Source organism: Rhincodon typus, chromosome 5, assembly GCF_021869965.1.
Source record: "Rhincodon typus isolate 14 chromosome 5, sRhiTyp1.1, whole genome shotgun sequence".
Classification (NCBI taxonomy): Eukaryota; Metazoa; Chordata; class Chondrichthyes; order Orectolobiformes; family Rhincodontidae; genus Rhincodon; species Rhincodon typus.
In genome coordinates, this window is record NC_063336.1 from 10,280,564 (window position 1) to 10,299,330 (window position 18,767).

Here is an 18,767-nt window from a genome sequence, read left to right on the forward strand (position 1 = left end):
AGAATACGGTTTGGTCTTGGAAATGACTTAGCAGAATCAAAGGTGGGAGTGATGCCCCTTGTAGTGGAGAAGCCAAAGGAAAACCAGGGAACTGAGGAGTTAAAAAGAAAAATACCCTGGAATTTTTCCAGATTGTGTGGTAACAAGATCCTGCAGTCATAAGTTGCAGCAAGAAGGATAAACCAAAGTGAAAGACAGAGGAGTTGAGGTCGAGTTAGCTGACACCCTGTGTGATGAAATGGTAAAGGAAAAACCTGAACAGGGACAATTTCAGGCAGAGGTGTTCAGTTCTGAAAGAGTAATGGAGTTACAACAAAAAGATGAAACAATAAAAGGTTTATATCATGAAGCCTATTCAGAAAAGGAATCAGAATGCACTCCCAAATGTTTTCATCTTAAGGATAGAATCCTAAGATGAAAATGGAGACCATGGCAGGTTAGTGCAGAGGAGAAATGGGCGGAAGTGCACCAGATTGTGTTGTTGGTAGTATACAGGCAGGAAGTATTGCGGGTAGCACACGATTTACCTGTAGGAGGTCGTCGAGGAGTGAGGAAGACTCGGGCTAAAGTACGAAAGCATTTCTATTGGCCTGGATTACATAAGGATGTGGTTGAATTTTGCCGTACCTGTCATGCGTGTTAAATGGTTGGTAAGCCACAGGCAGTTAAAAAATCCAGTGCCTTTGATGCCAATTTCCACATTTTAGGAACCTTTCACACAAATCATGATTGATTGTGTAGATCCCATCCTTAAACCCTAAGTGGAAACCAATATTTTCTAACCCTAATGTCTTAGTGTCTAGCAGATTTCCAGAAGCAATTCCATTATGGAGTGTCAAGGCAAAAAATAGAAATTGCTTGCTTTCTTTATCCATTATGGACTACCTAGGGAGATTTAGTCAGAATCCAAAGGTCCAGTTTATCTGCCAAAATTTTTAAGGAGATCATAGATAGTTTATGATGTGGAGGTGCCAGTGTTGGACTGGGGTGGAAAAGGTCAGAAATCACACAACACCAGGTTATAGTCCAACAGTTTTATTTGAAAACACAAGCTTTTGGACTCTCACTCCATCTTCAGGTGTTAGTGAGAGAGGATAGTTTAGGTATCCAACACTTTAAACCACTGCGTATCATCCTGAATCCCAGGGAGCATTGGAAAGGTGGCATCAGGCCCTAAAGACCATATTGAAGGCTTATTGCCAGAATGATCCAAATGATTGGGATAAAGGTATCCCATTTACATTGCTTGCCATTAGAAATGTCCCAAATGAATCCACAAAGTTTACTCCATTTGAGTTGATATTCAGACACAAAATAGGAGGATCTTTAAAATTAATTAAGGAAAAGTTGATAGGTCTGAAGTCAGAGATCTCACAGTTGGATTATATATCTGAGGTAAGAGAAAGATTAACCAGAGTAGGTAAATTAGTTAGACTACATCTGAATGTGACACAGTGTCTAATGAAGCAAGAAGTAGATAAGAAATCTAAAATTCGCACGTTTGCCCGTGGGGATAAAGTTTTGGTGCTGTTACCAGTGGTAGGAGATCCCTTCAAAGCAAGATTTAGTGGTCCTTATCAGAGTGAGAAGAAGTTGGGTTAGGTGAGTTATCTGGTAAAGATGCCAGGGAGGAAAAAACTTTATTGGGTGTGTTATGTGAACATGCTGAAACCTTACTATGACACGGACAGGGAATCGGAGAAACAGCTATTAGTTACTGCCTCTCAGAGTGCGAAATTAAATCCAGATGATTTGGTTATTTTTGTGCCTCAAAATGAGTTAAATAATGAAGAAGTCCTTTGAGAATGAGATAGGATAATGAGCTATCTGTCTCAGGAACAGAGAACTGAATTGAAAGGCTTGTTGCAGTAATATGAGGACATATGTGGGAATAGAATAGAGAGGACTAATGTTATAGTATATTAGTTTGAAGTAGGGAATGCTGTTCCAATAAAACAACACCCCTACAGGCTTAATCCTCTCAAAGCTGCACAGGTACAAGAGGAAGTGGAAGTGATGCTTCAAGAAGACATCATCGAGCTGAGTGAAAGCGAGTGGAGTTGGCTAATTGTGTTGGTTCCCAAACCTGATGGTACTCAACGATCCTGTGTGGATTATCAGAAGGTCAACGCCATAACTAAATCAGACCCCTTCCAAGGCTGGAGGATTGTGTGGAAAAACTTGGACAAGCCATTTACATCACAAATTAAGAGTTACTTCATGGTTACTGGCAAATACCTTTGTTGAAAAGCGTGAAAGAGATTTCTGCATTTGTTACCCCAAATGGGCTGTATCAATTTAATGTAATGCCCTTTGGAATGACGAATGCACCAACGACATTTCACAGACTATGAACAGGGTTGTGGCAGGATTGACTAATTGTGCCTTCTATACAGATGACTTAGTGATCTTTAGCCAATCATGGAAAGATCACATGCTTCTGGTAAAACTCTGGAGGCAAAACTGGTTATAAATTTAACAAAAACTAAATTCACTAAGGCCAAAGTAATGTTCTTGGGACACAACATCGGACATGGAAGGATGACCCCGTGGAACGTGAAGATGAAGGCCATCCTTGAAGAAAGAGGCACTTCAATTTTTGGGACTGAGCGGATTCTACCAGAAGTTTGTACCAAATGTTAGTAGCATGGTAGCACCGCTGACAGATTGGCTAAAAAAGAACATGAAATTCCAGTGGACAGAACTTTGCCAGGAGGCATTTGAGAATTTAAAAGCTATGTTAACCACTACACTAGTTTTAGCCACACCAAATTTCTTGAAACCCTTAAGTCATTATCAGTGCCAGCAATGGAGGGATTGGAGCTGTGTTGATACAGGAGGATGATGGTGGAATTGAAAGGCCAATTGGTTTGTTTTCAAAGAAACCCAATATCCTCTAGAGAATACTCCACCATTGAGAAAAAGTTGTTAAGTTTGGTGGTGGCCTTACAACATTTTAATGTTTATATTGTAAACAGTGTTTCAGAGTCGGTTTTCCCTTTCTCTCTCTCTCTTTCTTTTTCCCTCTCTTCTCTCTCTGTTTCTGTTTTTCCTCTGCATGTAACCATAATTCGAACAGTTTCAATTCCCTTTCATTCTCTAACTCCAGTTGTCTTATTCACAATTTATTTTTTTTCTAACTCCCCTGCACTTACCTGTTTCTCCAGTATACCTAAATGCTTGACTAACTCCTTTACAATTTTAGCTTCTCTCTTGTCTCTAGTTAAACCCAATTCTGGCTAATTCTAAAAGTATATTCCTTCTCTGATTTTGTAAACTTTCTTGGCAAATTTGGGAAGCATCTTTAAATCACAGAACCTCTTGAACAATGTTAAGAGCTACTTCCCTCACTTTTGATGTAACCAACAACAAGTAACCGAAATTTAAACAGATTTTTCTCACCTACATTTCACTTAAGGGTCTAGGATACTAATCCCCAAGTCTTTTTCTATCTGTCCAAATCAGTTCAGATCTGTTCAGATCCAATAAATGAACCTGTCAGATCCTGGATGAGCCCCCAAACTGTTATAGAAAAGAGAAGGTTAATTGAAAGAAAATCCCTGATATTCACTTTATAAGTAACAAGTAACAATTTATTTATTTAAACCTAACAGTGAACCAATTTATAGAACTACCAACAAACTGAACAATTCTCCCCAACTCCTAACTATTCCTTAACTGAATTAAATTCCACTGGTATGCAGTTCCTACAAACACAACTCCCACTTATATAACCCAAGTAATAAGAAAAAAAAACTTAATATCTTAAAAGTCCACACAGAATGTGTATTCCAGAATGCTCTGCCTTCTCTACTGTCTCTGCAGTCATGAACACTTTTCTTTCACTGATCTGGTTGTCAGGGATGTTTTCTCCATGAAGTCTTCTGTGAGGATTCTTAGCTCAAAGTGTTGTGGCACTTTTATGGATGGATGGTTCTTTCTTAGAGAGTTTAGAAATTTCTTGTGAGAGCTAGATGCTTATTTCTCAGATGGCAGTTCACTCTCACTGATTTTCAAAAACCCTCTCCTTATATACCTTGGATGACATATCAATTTTGTTACAATAGCATTGGTCCGAGGTTGTCAAAACCATCGGATTTAAATTCAGCTGGCTCTCAATCGCTATGTGCTTGGTTTAAATTAATTGGCTGATTACAGCTCGTTACCAAAACATCAAAACAAGCCTAAGGTTTCCAATCACACAGCCAATTGGACTTTACCAGTTTCAAAATCTCCCACTTCCAGCCTCATCCCATGACCAACCCTACCGCTCATCCCCGCATGCTTGACCTGACACAACCTGCCCGTCTTCTCTCCCACCTATCTGCTCCTCCCACCTCACTGACCAATCCCCACCACTGCCTACCTGCACTCACCTATCACTATCCCACCTACCTTCTCCAGCCCCACTCCTCCACTCTATCTATTTCAGAGCTCCCTTCCCCTACTCCCATTTCTGAAGAAGGGTCCCGACCCAAAACGTCATCTTTCCTGCTCCTCTGATGCTGCCTGGCCTGCTGTGTTCCTCCAGCTCCACGCTGTGTAATCACCAATTGATACATGTTTCAATAACAGTAGTCTATGAGTAGTGGTCTATATTTCTCAAAAAAGAGACAATCTAACCATCGTCTTTTGAAATTCAATGATATTCCCATCACTACATTCCCCCACTATCAACATCCTGGGGGATATCATTGAACAGAAACTGAATTGGACGAGCCATACTAATACTGTGGCTAAGAAGGGGTCAGAAACGAGGAATTTTGCACAAGTAACTCACCTCCTGACTTCCCAAAGCCTGTACAGGACACCGATCAGGAGTGTGGTTGAATACTCTCCAAGATGCTCTCCATAAACTCACCAAAGCTCCTAGCTGTACATATTTAGCTAAATACAGACACATTTTCCGTATAAATCTCCAAGCTTAGAAAAGCACTTGACCTCTTAAAGGGTTCACACATTGTTTTCCCTTATTTTTTACAAACAAGTTTTAGCTTCCTGCCTTTCAATTCATAATTACTCTATACAATTTCATAACACCAACCATTGTACAAACCAACCATTGTACTGACCAACTATTGCACTGGAACTACAGACTTTGAGTCAAGGGATAGAAGGTGGGTTGCCCACTGGATCTCATGCCAGGTCAGGCATTTTTGATTACAGGTAATATTTGTCCTTTTCATAAGGGCTAGTGGTATTATCGCTGGACTGTTAATCCAGAGGCCCAGATATTGTTCTGGGGACCCGGGTTCAAATCCTACCACGGCAGTTGGTGGAATTTGAATTCAATAAATATCTGGAATTAAGAATCTAATAATGACCATGAATCCATTATCAGTTGTCAGGAATAAACCATCTGGTTCACTAATGTCCTTTAGGGAAGAAAACTGCCATCCTTACCTGGTCTGGCTTACATGTGACTCCAGACCCACAGCAATGTGGTTGACTCTTAACTGCCCTCTGGGCAATTAGGAATGGGCAATAAATGCTGCCCCAGCCAGTGATGCCCATATCCTGTGAGTGAGTAAAAAAAAATCACTTCAGTGACAAGTTGGTGACTTGCATCAGCTATACCAAGAGGCCAGCATTTTGAGTACTTATATGAAGTGTGTTTCATGTAGATTGAAAATGAAGCTTCAGACCCATACTAAATCAATTTAACTTAAACAAGTCAGAATGGTGAGTGGCTTGGATGGGAACTTGCAGGTGGTGGTAATCCCCTGTATCTGCTGTCCTTGTCACTATAGATGTAAATGGTCAAGAGTTTGGAACATTTTGTCTAAGGAGCATTAGTGAGTTTATGGAGAGCATCTTGGAGAGTATTCAATCACACTCCTGATTTGTGTCCTATACAGGCTTTGGGAAGTCAAGAGGTGAGTTACTTGCTGCAAAATTTCTCATTTCTGACATCTTATTTAGCCACTGTATTAGTATGGTTTGTCCAAATCAGTTTCTGATCAATGATATCTCCCAGGATGTTGATAGTGGGGGAACATAGTGATGGGAATACTATTGAATTTCAAAAGATGATGGTTAGATTGTCTCTTTTTTTGAGAAATATAGACCACTACTCATAGACTACTGCTATCAATGCCTTCTTATGCGTTTTATTTATTACCTCTACCTGTATGGATTCTCCATCTTCCAATTCCAGATTATTTCTAGCTACCCCAGTTATTCTATCACATACCAACAATTCTACCTCAATTGTATTCACCCTCACCCCTTGCATGAGGACCAATGACACCTCAGGTAAACTCTCCACCAGCAACCATCTCTAACTAATGGGAGAGAACAGCCTCTGGGACGATGGTGACTTTCACTTTTGTGACAAGACTATGAGAAATAGGAACAGGAGTGGGCTGTTCAGCCCCTCGAGCCTGCTCTCCCATTCAATAGGATCATGAATTTGCAGGTGAAACTACAATAGTTGGGAAATTAAGTTGTCATGAAAAAAATAGAAATTTACAAGTGAGTGGCCAGAATTTGTCAGATATGAATTTACCGTGGATAACTAAGGTTACTCGCCTTGATTGGAGGAACAGAAAGGCAACTTATTGTCAAAATGGAGAGTAACATCAGAGCACTTTCATGCAGTGGGGTCTGGGCGCCCTCGTGCATGAATTCCAGGAAATTAGTGTGCAGCTACAGCAAATAGAATTTTAGCATTTATTAGGAAGGAAATGTAGGATAAAAGTTGTAAAGAGGTGCTGAAATTAGAAACATAGGTGCAGGAGTAGGACATTTAGTCCTTCGGGCCTGCACCACCATTCAATCTGAACATGGCTGATCGTGCAATCTCGGTATCTCATTCCCACCCTCTTCCCATACCCCTTGATCCCCTTGGCCACAAGGGCCACATCCACTTCCCACTTGAATATATAACTGGGAACTAAGGAACTGGCTTAGCAGCTTCCTGTGGGAGAGAATTCCACGGGTTCACAACTCTCTGAATGAAGAAATGTTTCCTCATCTCAGTCCTGAATGGCTTACCCCTTGTTCATAGACTTTGACCCCTCGTTCTGGACTTCCCCAACATCGGGAACATTCTTCCCTCATCTAGCCTGTGTACAAGGTGTGAGTGTGACTGTTCCTGAAGTGTTGCTGAACTGAAAGTTATTCCACACACATCAATCTTTGAGAAAAGCATATTACTCCATGACTTTATATCCCCAATGCCAGTTTGCCTGTGCTCTGGTACACAGTGGGCCAAATACTCTCCATTAATGTGGGATCATTCTCTGAAATACCAGAATTATTACTTTTAATCTGCAATACTTTGACACGATCATTTCACTGAAATATGGAACCGTTTATCTAATATAAAACTCGTGACGTGGTCAGTGACCCGGATTTCCCTCGAAGTTAGAACTGATCAGGAGATCGAGTGTTGTGATGCATCACTATCTTTATTTCACAGTGAGAATACATTCCCAGCATTTAGAAAAACACAGACAAACACTGGCTCAAAGACAATGGCTTCTTCCCTCCACACGGGAAGCCTGTAAATGAACCACCTGTTAACAGGAATGATATTGGAATAGATCATTTCTTCAGTCACGCATTCAGTCAGTCTATATTGTGGGTGTGAGCTCCCAATGTGGGTGTGAGGAGATCTGAAATTGAATTTTATTCTTTTATCAGACTCTAGGTTCTGATTTCAGGTTGGGATACGTTCTCCATTTTAATGACCAGTTTGAAACTGCTTCATTCCTGATTCCCAAAATTTCCCACTTGCCTACCACACCTTGTCCGGCTGTTTTTTGAACCTGCACAGATCGGAATAAAACTGAACTAAATTTATAAACGATCTTTCTCCTCATCCCCACCATAATGTCCCATGTCTGATCATCAGGAATGTCAGGAAAAGGGAATATGCTACTGCCCAGAGGGTGGAATTTTCACCCTGGCCTGCTTTTCCTTACAGCAGTAACCGCAATGTCCACCATTTCCACTCTCTTGCTTCTTGCTGGTTCCCAGGCCATTCCAAATAAAAGTGCACACAATGACCACGGGCGTGCATTCCTCATGCATTTATGCTTTATACCTCTCCATCTTGTCAAGAGGAAGAAGGAGGCTTATGTAGAGATGAGGCGTGAAGGCTCAGTGAGGGCGCTTGAGAGTTACAAGTTAGCCAGGAAGGACCTAAAGAGAGCTAAGAAGAGCCAGGAGGGGACATGAGAAGTCTTTAGCAGGTAGGATCAAGGAAAACCCTAAAGCTCTCAATAGGTATGTCAGGAATAAAAGAATGACGAGATTAAGATTAGGGCCGGTCAAGGACAGTAGTGGGAAGTTGTGCGTGGAGTCCGAAGAGATAGGAGAGGCGCTAAATGAATATTTTTCGTCAGTATTCACACAGGAAAAAGGTAATGTTGTCGAGGAGAATACTGAGATACAGTCTATTAGACTAGACGGGATTGAGGTTCATAAGGAGGAGGTGTTAGCAATTCTGGAAAGTGTGAAAATAGATAAGTCCCCTGGACCGGATGGGATTTATCCTAGGATTCTCTGGGAAGCTAGGGAGGAGATTGCAGAGCCTTTGGCTTTGATCTTTATGTCGTCATTGTCTACAGGAATAGTGCCAGAAGACTGGAGGATATCAAATGTTGTCCCCTTGTTCAAGAAGGGGAGTAGAGACAACCCTGGTAATTATAGACCAGTGAGCCTTACTTCGGTTGTGGGTAAAGTGTTGGAAAGGATTATAAGAGATAGGATTTACAATCATCTAGAAAGGAATAATTTGATTAGGGATAGTCAACACGGTTTTGTGAAGGGTAGGTCGTGCCTCACAAACCTTATTGAGTTCTTCGAGAAGGTGACCAAACAGGTGGATGAGGGTAAAGCAGTTGATGTGGTGTATTTGGATTTCAGTAAAGTGTTTGATAAGGTTCCCCATGGTAGGCTATTGCAGAAAATACAGAGGCATGGGATTGAGGGTGATTTAGCGGTCTGGATCAGAAATTGGCTAGCTGTAAGAAGACAGAGGGTGGTGGTTAATGGGAAATGTTCATCCTGGAGTTCAGTTACTAGTGGTGTACCGCAAGGATCTGCTTTGGGGCCATTGCTGTTTGTCATTTTTATAAATGACCTGGATGAGGGCGCAGAAGGATGGGTTAGTAAACTTGCGGATGACACTAAAGTCGGTGGAGTTGTGGATAGTGCGGAAGGATGTTGCAGGTTACAGAGGGACATAGATAAGCTGCAGAGCTGGGCTGAGAGGTGGCAAATGGAGTTTAATTCGGAAAAGTGTGAGGTGATTCACTTTGGAAGGAGTAACAGGAATACAGAGTACTGGGCTAATGGTAAGATTCTTGGTAGTGTGGATGAGCAGAGAGATCTCGGTGTCCATGTGCATAGATCACTGAAAGTTGCCACCCAGGTTGATAGCGTTGTTAAGAAGGCATACGGTATGTTAGGTTTTATTGGTAGTTTCGGAGCCATGAGGTCATGTTGCAGCTGTACAAAACTCTGGTGTGGCCGCACTTGGAGTATTGCGTACAGTTCTGGTCGCCGCATTATAGGAAGGATGTGGAAGCATTATTGGAAAGGGTGCAGAGGAGATTTACCAGGATGTTGCCTGGTATGGAGGGAAGGTCTTATGAGGAAAGGCTGAGGGACTTGAGGCTGTTTTCATTAGAGAGAAGAAGGTTAAGAGGTGACCTAATAGAGAGATACAATATGATCAGAGGATTAGATAGGGTGGACAGTGAGAGCCTTTTTCCTTGGATGGTGATGGCTAGCATGAGGGGACATAGCTTTAAATTGAGGGGTAATAGATATAGGACAGCTGTCAGAGGTAGGTTCTTTACTCAGAGAGTTGTAAGGGCGTGCAATGCCCTGCCTGCAACAGTAGTAGACTCGCCAACTTTAAGGGCATTTAAATGGTCATTGGATAAACATATGGATGATAATGGAATAGCGTAGGTTAGATGGGCTTCAGATTAGTTTCATAGGTCGGCGCAACATCGAGGGCCGAAGGGCCTGTATTGGGCTGTAATGTTCTATGTTCTATGTTCTCTGTCCCACAACACTTGAACACCATTGTGTGAAGATGAAATTGGAGGAAAGTGTGGATGGAGGATGACAGGCAGAGGGGCAGGGGCTTCAGTTGGTGGGAGGCTTGAAGAAGGTGATGCAGAGTGGCAGGTGGGTGAGGGGTTTCAGTGGAATGTGGGTGAGGGGGTAGCATGGAGGTGGTGAGGAAGGTAGAGGGTCAGGAGAGTGAGGAACATGGTACCAAGGGTTGAGGGGTATATTGTCAAGTAACCGAGAGAAAGCTTGGGGTATGTCAAGGGGTTGGGTGAGGTCGTGGGTGGGGGGGCAAATAATGTTGGTCCTGCTGGCATCAGTTTGGGGGGAAATGGGACTGATGGATCTGATGGGGTTGTGTGGAGGGTGGGGACATGTTGAAGAGCAAGTGTCAGGTCCAGAGGTTTTAGGTGGGGTGTGGTGCTAATAGGTCTGGAAGGAGGGGTCAGTGCCACCTGGGTCACATTGGATGGGGTTTCAGGTTAGTGAGGCGGGGGCTGGGTGGGTATTAGGTGCCGATGGGGGATGCAGGTGGTTGTCAGTTCCAATCCCATTGGCGGGACTGGGGGGGCATTTCTCTTCAGGGGAAGCTTTCGGGTCTAGTGGAGTTGGGTTGAATGGAGTGTCAAGGCTGGGGAAAAGGTGGTGTTGTAGTTTGCTGGTAACGTGGTGGGGGGAAGTGTCCGTTCCGATGGGGTTGTGGTAGGGGAGAAGGGGAGTAGTGGGTCACTGATGAGGGATCTGCAAATTCCTGGGGTTGGTGGGGAGCTGAGGGAGTTTCATGTCAAACTAGGTCATGGGTGTGAGGTTGAGAGGGTTTGTCCAGTCTGAAGGCGTCATATCGAGGGTGTTGTTGGTTCAGGGGGAATGGGGAAAAAATGTGTTGGTGAAATGACGGACTCCTGATTGGAACTTCAGGGCCAATGAAGTGAGCAACTTGGATAAGGCCATTGATTGGAATCATTAAAGTAAAGAACCAGTGGGAACAGGGAGTGTTATGGGAAAGAATATGCTCCATGTTGATGCTAACGTAGCTGAATAATTTAGAATGAAGAAGAAATGCCATATTCTTGGAGATAAAATGACTGACTGCCATTAGAGGGCAGTGTTTATAAACAGAATCCCAGGATTTCTGAGATGGGACGTTAGTGGAATTGGTCAAATTCCCAATGTGGGAACATATACATATCTGTCTAATGAATGGTCATTGCAGTCACTGGAAGGTAGGCATAAGGGTATATTTTCTCTCTGGTTAAGGAGAACAGAATTATGCACAGTACTGTGAGTTAATTCAAATTGTAGTTTGGGGAAAACAAAACAGGTTTTAGAATTAAGCACATCTCACTGTTCAGTATGTGTAATAGTAACAGAACCTTCCAGAAAATATTCATTCTTATTCCTGTTTAAACCATATCTGCATTATTCCACCTTTATTATACTGAAGGATGACAAATTTCCTTTCAAATTTTCTGTTTTCTTGTTCCAACTGCTTCAGGAAGTTGAGCACGAATTCTTTATATTCATTCCAAACAAATTGCTTGTGAAAAGTCCTGCAACAGAATTAAGAATGGGGACATTTAGTTCTCAGTCTTCGTAACAAAATCTGTCTGGATCAGGGCAGATGAAAAGGCAAATTGGAACAGGAGTCAGTCTTTCAACTCATTGAGAAAGCTCCATCATACAGTTCCATCATGATTACAAGAACAGGAGCAGTAGGCGATCAGAATGGACAATCCTGTCACAGGTAAGGTGATACATTTTGGTGAGGTGTTATGAGAGTCATTATAAACTTATTGGCACTGTTCTAAAAATTGCATGGGGTGGGGGCGCAGTCAGAGAAACCTTGGTGCACCGATCTTTATTGACAGAGTGAAGAGAAAAGCTTGAGTTTATACCTAGATGATTGATCACTGAGTCGGGGAAGTTTTGCTGAACCTCTATGAAATTCTGGGATGGCCCCAACTTAAGCATTGTGGCCATTTTAGGAAATACTTGAATGTCTTTGAGAGGTTGAAGAGAGAGTCCTTACTAGAATTGTTCCATAAAGGACAACTAAGAAAGTCATTGGGAAGAGGAGAATTTAATATGAATGCAATCTGTTAAAAACATAAAAATGGACTTCAAAGGCTCAGAAACCACAATGAATGTGGTTCAGTTGCAGCAGATTTAGGAGAATTCATAGTGATGAATTGAGAAATGTCACAAGAGCTGAATGTTGATGTTGTGTCTATTCACTGACATGGTGCATTCACTGACTATGCTGTGGAATATCAGAGGGTGATGGTTAGATTCTGTCTTGTCATTGCCTTACACTTACGTGGTGTAAACATCATTTGTCACAGTTTGAGTGAGTCCTGTTAAAGAGAGAGGTATTTAGTGAGCATATGCCGGTATGACTCCAACCAGCGGAGATTCTTTCCCATTCCCATTGATTCCGGTTTTGCTGGAACTCCTTAATGCCACATTTCTTCAAATGAGTCAAGGGCAGTCACTCTCACTTCAGCCCTGGAAATCAGCTCCTTTGGCTATGTCTCCCTCCATCACCAACACACATTGGTAGCAATGTGTGCCATCTACAAGATATAATGCAGTACCTCACTGAAGTCTGTCCACCAGACAAGGTATACATCAGGACTGTATGTCTACAAGGCATAGGTCAAGATTGTGATAGACTACAGACTACTTGCCTGGATAGATAAGGCTGCAGAATCACTTAAGAATCTCATCACCATCCATGACATTGCAACCCACTTGACTGGAACCTCTTCCATTACCTTCAACATTCACTCTCTTCTCCACCAATGCAAAGTGTCTACAAGTTGTATTGCCACGAATCACCTTGCTCCTTTGGCATCACCTTCCAGGAGGAGCACTCGCAGTAACTGAAACCAAACTGAAAAAGTGACTGCACAGGAGGCTATGACCTGATTGGCTGGTAGGAAATCTGTCCTCAATTTGAAAAGAAACACTGCAAAACTAATTAATAATTAATTAACTAACTAGGCCGTAACTAACTAATAAATTCAATAACTAAGTAGAGCTGGCTGGGCAGGTGATGTGCTGTAACTAAATCATGTCGGAGCTGGCTGATCCCATTGCGAGCTGCAGTAACCACATTTGCAGCAAGTGCTGGTTGCTGGAGGAACTGCAGCTCAGAATTGATGAGCTGGAGTCCGAGCTTCAGACATTGCAGCAAATCTGGAAGGGGGAGAGTTACCTGGATGGTTTCAGGAGGCAGTCACACCTGCTAGATTAAGTACCACAAATACGGTCAGTGGCCAGGGACAGCAGAGGGTGACTGCAAGTGAGGCAGGCAGAGGGATCCTGTATTCAGGAATAGAGGAGCCTCAGCTCTTGACCTTGCCTGACAGGTATGAGGTACTTGCTCCCTGTGTGGATGAGGAACAGGGCTGAACATGGCACCGTGGTACAGAAGGCCTTTCAAGAGTGGGGAGCAAAAAGATAAGTGGTAATTGTAGGGGATTCTTTACTCAGGGGAGTAAATAGCATCCTTTGTAAGCAAGATCAAGAGTCCTGCATGATATATTGCCTGCCCAGTGCAGGGTGTGGGACATCTCTGACCGGCTTGAAAGGATATCAGAGAGGGAGGGGGAGGATCCAATTGTTGAAGTCCATGTCAGGACAAACAACATAGGCAGGACTAGGAAAATGGACCTGTTCAGGGATTATCAGGAACCAGGAATGAAATTAAAGAAACCTCAAGGGTTATAAACAGATTACTGCCCAATCCATGTGCAAATTGGCATAGGGACACAAGAATAAGGGAAGTAAACATATGGTTAAAAGAGTGGTGTGGGAAAGAGAATTTCCTTTTCATGGGACACTGGCATCAGTATTGGAACAGGAAGGATCTGTACCGCTGGGATGATCTCCATCTGAACCAAGCTGGGATCAAAGTTCTAGTGAAAAGGGTAAATAGGCTGGTCAACAGGTCTTTAAACTAGAAAGTAGGGGGGAAGGGAATGGTGAAACTCGAAGAAGTATAATGGCCAATGAGAAACAAAGCAGCAGGTTAACATCTGTAGGGGTTGATTCAACTGCATGGAAAAATATGAAAAAAATGAAAAGAAAGGAGAACTTAGGAGCATTATTAAAGTCTTCAGAACACAAAATAGGACAGGATGTTTGGAAGGGGTTAGAAATCAAACTTCAAGCACACTGGATAATGGGACTGAAGGTGCTGTATTCAAATGCAAGCAGTATACGAAATAAAGTAAACAAGCTTGCGGGCAGATCAAGTGGTTGACTCTTAACTGCCCCTGATCAATTAGATACGGGCAGTAAGTACTGGCATAGCCAGGAATGTCTACATCTCATGAGTGAATGAATAATATGCTAAGTGTTGGATAATCTCTTGAACCAGCTCATCCTTACAACATCCTACTTTTCCAACTTACAGTTTTCTTATACCTCTAGCTTTAATCAAATAACCCACTGTTATAACTTTGATTTCCAGACAGTTCTTAGCAACATTCAAATCTGTCTTCAAGTTATGTTCAATGAAAGTCATCACAATGGAGTTGTTACTTTAAAAAGAAAGAGATAAATCCCTCTTAAATCCAGCAATTTCAAAAAATATTGTCAAGAGATCCAAATATTATGATGTCAGCTGGTGTTATGACTGGACAAGTCAAATGTCAGGTGGCATTATGGCTTAATAAATCATTGTATGAATTGTGTTTCGTTTTAGTGAGCTGGTGTCTCACAGAAATATGAGCACTCAATGTTGCAGATTTGCTTTTAAGAAGAAAACAGAAGATTATTATACAAAAGAATTGAAAATAAGATTAAAGTAAATTATTTTCATGGAACATACATTTGATGATTTCAAAGCACATGGCAAAAAATATTTCCTCATTCCAAAAGCATCCCTTTACAATACTCACACCAGAGAGAATTCCTTTCTCAATCACTCCTATAGGGCTTCAGTAAAATTTATCTTTCTCCTTCTTTCAGGAGAAATCAATTTATGCATCGGGTTTTGGCCAAGAACACTACAGAAAAATCCCAAAGGGAAGCTAAACCAATCCTTTTGTTCCCAAAATATGGGTGTTATCGCTAATCATCAAAATCAGTCCCTGATCTTCTAAACTGCAGCATAATGCATATCTGTTCACTCTGTTCATTCATACAAGTTTCCCAATGTGAACAAAAACACATTTATGCAGAAATAGAATTAGAATTGGAAAATGGAGATTGTGCAGATCTATGAGGAGAGGGTGCAGAAGGAACATTTTGTGAATTGTTCCTTCAGAGAGCTGGCACAGACATGATGGGCTGAATAGCCTCTTACAATGCTGTTACCATTTTAATATTCTATGGATTTCTCTGTGTTAAATTTCCCCATTGTGGATTTGATGATATTGTGAGAAGGGGATGTGACAGTGCAAGAAATACAAGTCAACTTCCCCTTTATTTGACAACAGTGTAGGGGTTTTAGACAATAAGATGGGAGGAGGTAAAGGGTAAAACTTGTATCTTCTGAGCTTATCTGTAAACGTTTGTGAGAACAGGCATTGGGATAACGGGGCTGGTTGAGTAAACGTGGAATTTCAATTGAATGTGAAATGACACAGTCAAAAATTTGTGCACAAATATCCCAGGTCTCAGTTCTTGCATCCCTGACTAACATTGTACAATGTAGCTTGTATTGACCCATCTGTTAGAATCTTCCTTACTGTTAAGGGGATGTGGTGTTGTCACTGGGCTAATAATCCACAGACCCAGGCTATGGTTCTGGTGACATTGGCTCAAATCCCACCATGAAAGGCAGAGGAATTTTGAATTTGGTAAAATTCGGATTTAAAAAGCTGGCCTAATGATGACCATGTGAACCCTATTGAGCATTATAAAAGACGTAACTGGTTCAATAATGTCTTTCATCCTTACCTGGCCTGGCCTACATGTAACTCCAGACTCACAGCAATGACACTTTCCTGATAATAAGTGCTGATCTAGCCAGTAAGTCAACATTGTATGGCTAACTAACAAAAAAACTTCACTTCCCACCCTGTTTCTTTATCACCTGCAAATGTTGAAATTACAACCTGTGTAGTAAAGTCCAGACAATTAATATTCAGTAAAAGTGCAATTCTGACCTCTGGGCAATGGCACTTTATGAATTTTCAAATCAACCTGTTCAGAAATGTCATCATACACCTGTGGCCCAGGTGGAACTTGAAGATGAATCTCCAAGCTTAGAGGTGGGGACATTACCACTACACCACTCAAACCCTCAGACCCCTAGCATGATACTTCCTTCCAGCATGAGAAATAGCTTTTTACCACTACTCTCTGCTTTCTCTCGGTTAGACAATTGCGTATTTACACTGCTAATCTCTTTAGTACTATCATCTGTAATTTTGCTCAAAGTCTTTTCCAAAATAATTTGTCATGCACCTTTGAAATGTTGATACACAAAACATCAAATGTGTTACATTCGTCTGTCCTTAACCAGCTAATGTCTGGATAAAGTCAACTAAACATGATTTGTCTTTTGAAAGACAGAAATTCTTGCTACTGACCCTCAGTCCAAACCCAGTAGTCCAGCAATATCAGCAATTAAAGTTTGTATGATTTTACTGATTTAAAAACTTGGATTCTGAAGCCAATTTAAAGTTGTTTTATCATTTTTAGTTATTTGAAGGTAACTTGCTCATTTAATGATCAGAAACACATTATTTTTCAACTTAGTGATGTTGTAGCTTTTCATGAAAGAATTTGACTTTCCCCAAATGGCTAAATAAGTGACTTGGAGTGTTTATAAAGTTGAGATTGTGTAATGATCTATAGCAGGAAGCTTTAGCCCACGTGCAGGTGCCGGTATTGGACTGGGGTTGATAAAATCAGAAATCACACGACACCAGATTATAGTCCAACAGGTTTATTTGAAATCACAAGCTTTTGGAGCGCTACTAAACCTGACGCAGGAGCAGTGTTCCGAAGACTTGTGATTTCACATAAACCTGTTGGACTACAACCTGGTGTTGTGTGACTTCTGACTCTGTTTAAAAGACATCTTCCTCACCAGTCGAATAGCAGTTTAATTTTAGGCAGTCTGTAGGACTTAGAGCTGGAAAGAAGAGTTCAGCTGTTTTAACTCCCTGAAAGTATTCAATGTCAAAGAGAAGTCAGTGAATCAGTCTGTCTATGTGTCTTTGGGTAAGGTGGAAGGAATTGCAGCCAGTGAATGTGCAGAAAGTTGCCAACTGCAAATGTTTATGGCCTCATGTTTATGGTAGAAGTTAAAGAGTGAAGCTGAGAGTGATACTTTACTGGATTTGAATGTCTGTAAAGCATATTGCTAGAAAAGGCTTAAATCTTTCTGCTTGCTATTTGTAATAATATCTTTCCAATTATTGTTTAGCTTTTTAAAATTCCTTTATGAAATAAATGTATGTATTTTCAAATTCAGTGAATTGTTGCAGCCTTGCGTGAATATATCCAGTGAGATTGATCACCAGGTAATCAAACTGTAAAAATAAAACTTCAAATCTATCAAGTCAGGTATCACTGTGGATATTAAGAGTTGGGATGGTGACACCTTCAGGAAGCTGGGAGAGATGCAATATATCAGCTTCCACAAGGGGACATTCGGACTCCAACAGTGGGATTCATGCCTGGCAAAGAGCCTTTGCAGTGTGTGAGGACAATTCAGCGATCATGGCTGGAGTCTGACAGTGAAATTGGAATCCCACTCCCACCATCAGATGGAAACATTCCCAAATATCAAAAGAGGGTAACACTTTGACCAATTGGCAAACATGTGACCAAGGAATCCCCAGGGGTTGACAACTGTGGAATTCTTTGTCAATGTGTCTTCCTATATAGAAACTATCAAGCAAGAAACATGAAAGAGGAAAGAGCCATTTTATATTCTATTTGATGGGATAGCTAATGTACCTTCAGTATTGCCAAAACGTGAATATTTGAACAGTTTGTCCAGGCCGAACTCCATTTCTTTGTCCAAATCTGTTCCATGAACTGTTGTTTCAACCCATTGAATGTGTGGGAATTCTATTTCTTCATAATTCTAAGATGAGTGTAAAAAATATATTATTGTGTGATACAACCAAACTCCTACCAAAGTCCATCAGTGCTGAGAAGGAACTGTCCCGGGCATCCAGGTGTTAGAACAGTCTTCATGTTCAGGAGGGACTGGACCTGAAACACAGTTTGAGGTTTTTAATGGAATTCCTGAAATCAGCACTTCCTGATTCATTCCTTTTCTCTCTCACTCTTTCATCTTTCACGTTGTCCTGTTTGATTGGCCTTGCTTCTTCCCTTTGGGTTTTCAATAACAACATTTAGAGAATGTTACTGAAATCCTTCTACATTCTACATTGAACCAATATTAATGACCACATGTACCGGTGTTGTGTGTCTCTCTGTACGTTTTTACCCATTATTTAAATAGAGAAATGCCTCAGGGAATTCGGGACGGGCAACAAACGTCAGCCAGGCCAGTGACAGCTTCATTGAATGAGAGAATAAAAACACCCTTATATATGCCCTGCTGAATTGGGGGAGGTGAGGGCCTCATGGGATTTATCACGAGACCATTAATCCAGAGACCCAAGTCATGCTCATGGAACCTGGGTTGAAACCCACTGTGGCAGATGATAGAATTTGAATTCACCGCAAATGAATATGATTTGGTAGCCATTACGGAGACATGGTTACAGGATGGTCACGACTGGGAGTTAAATATCCAA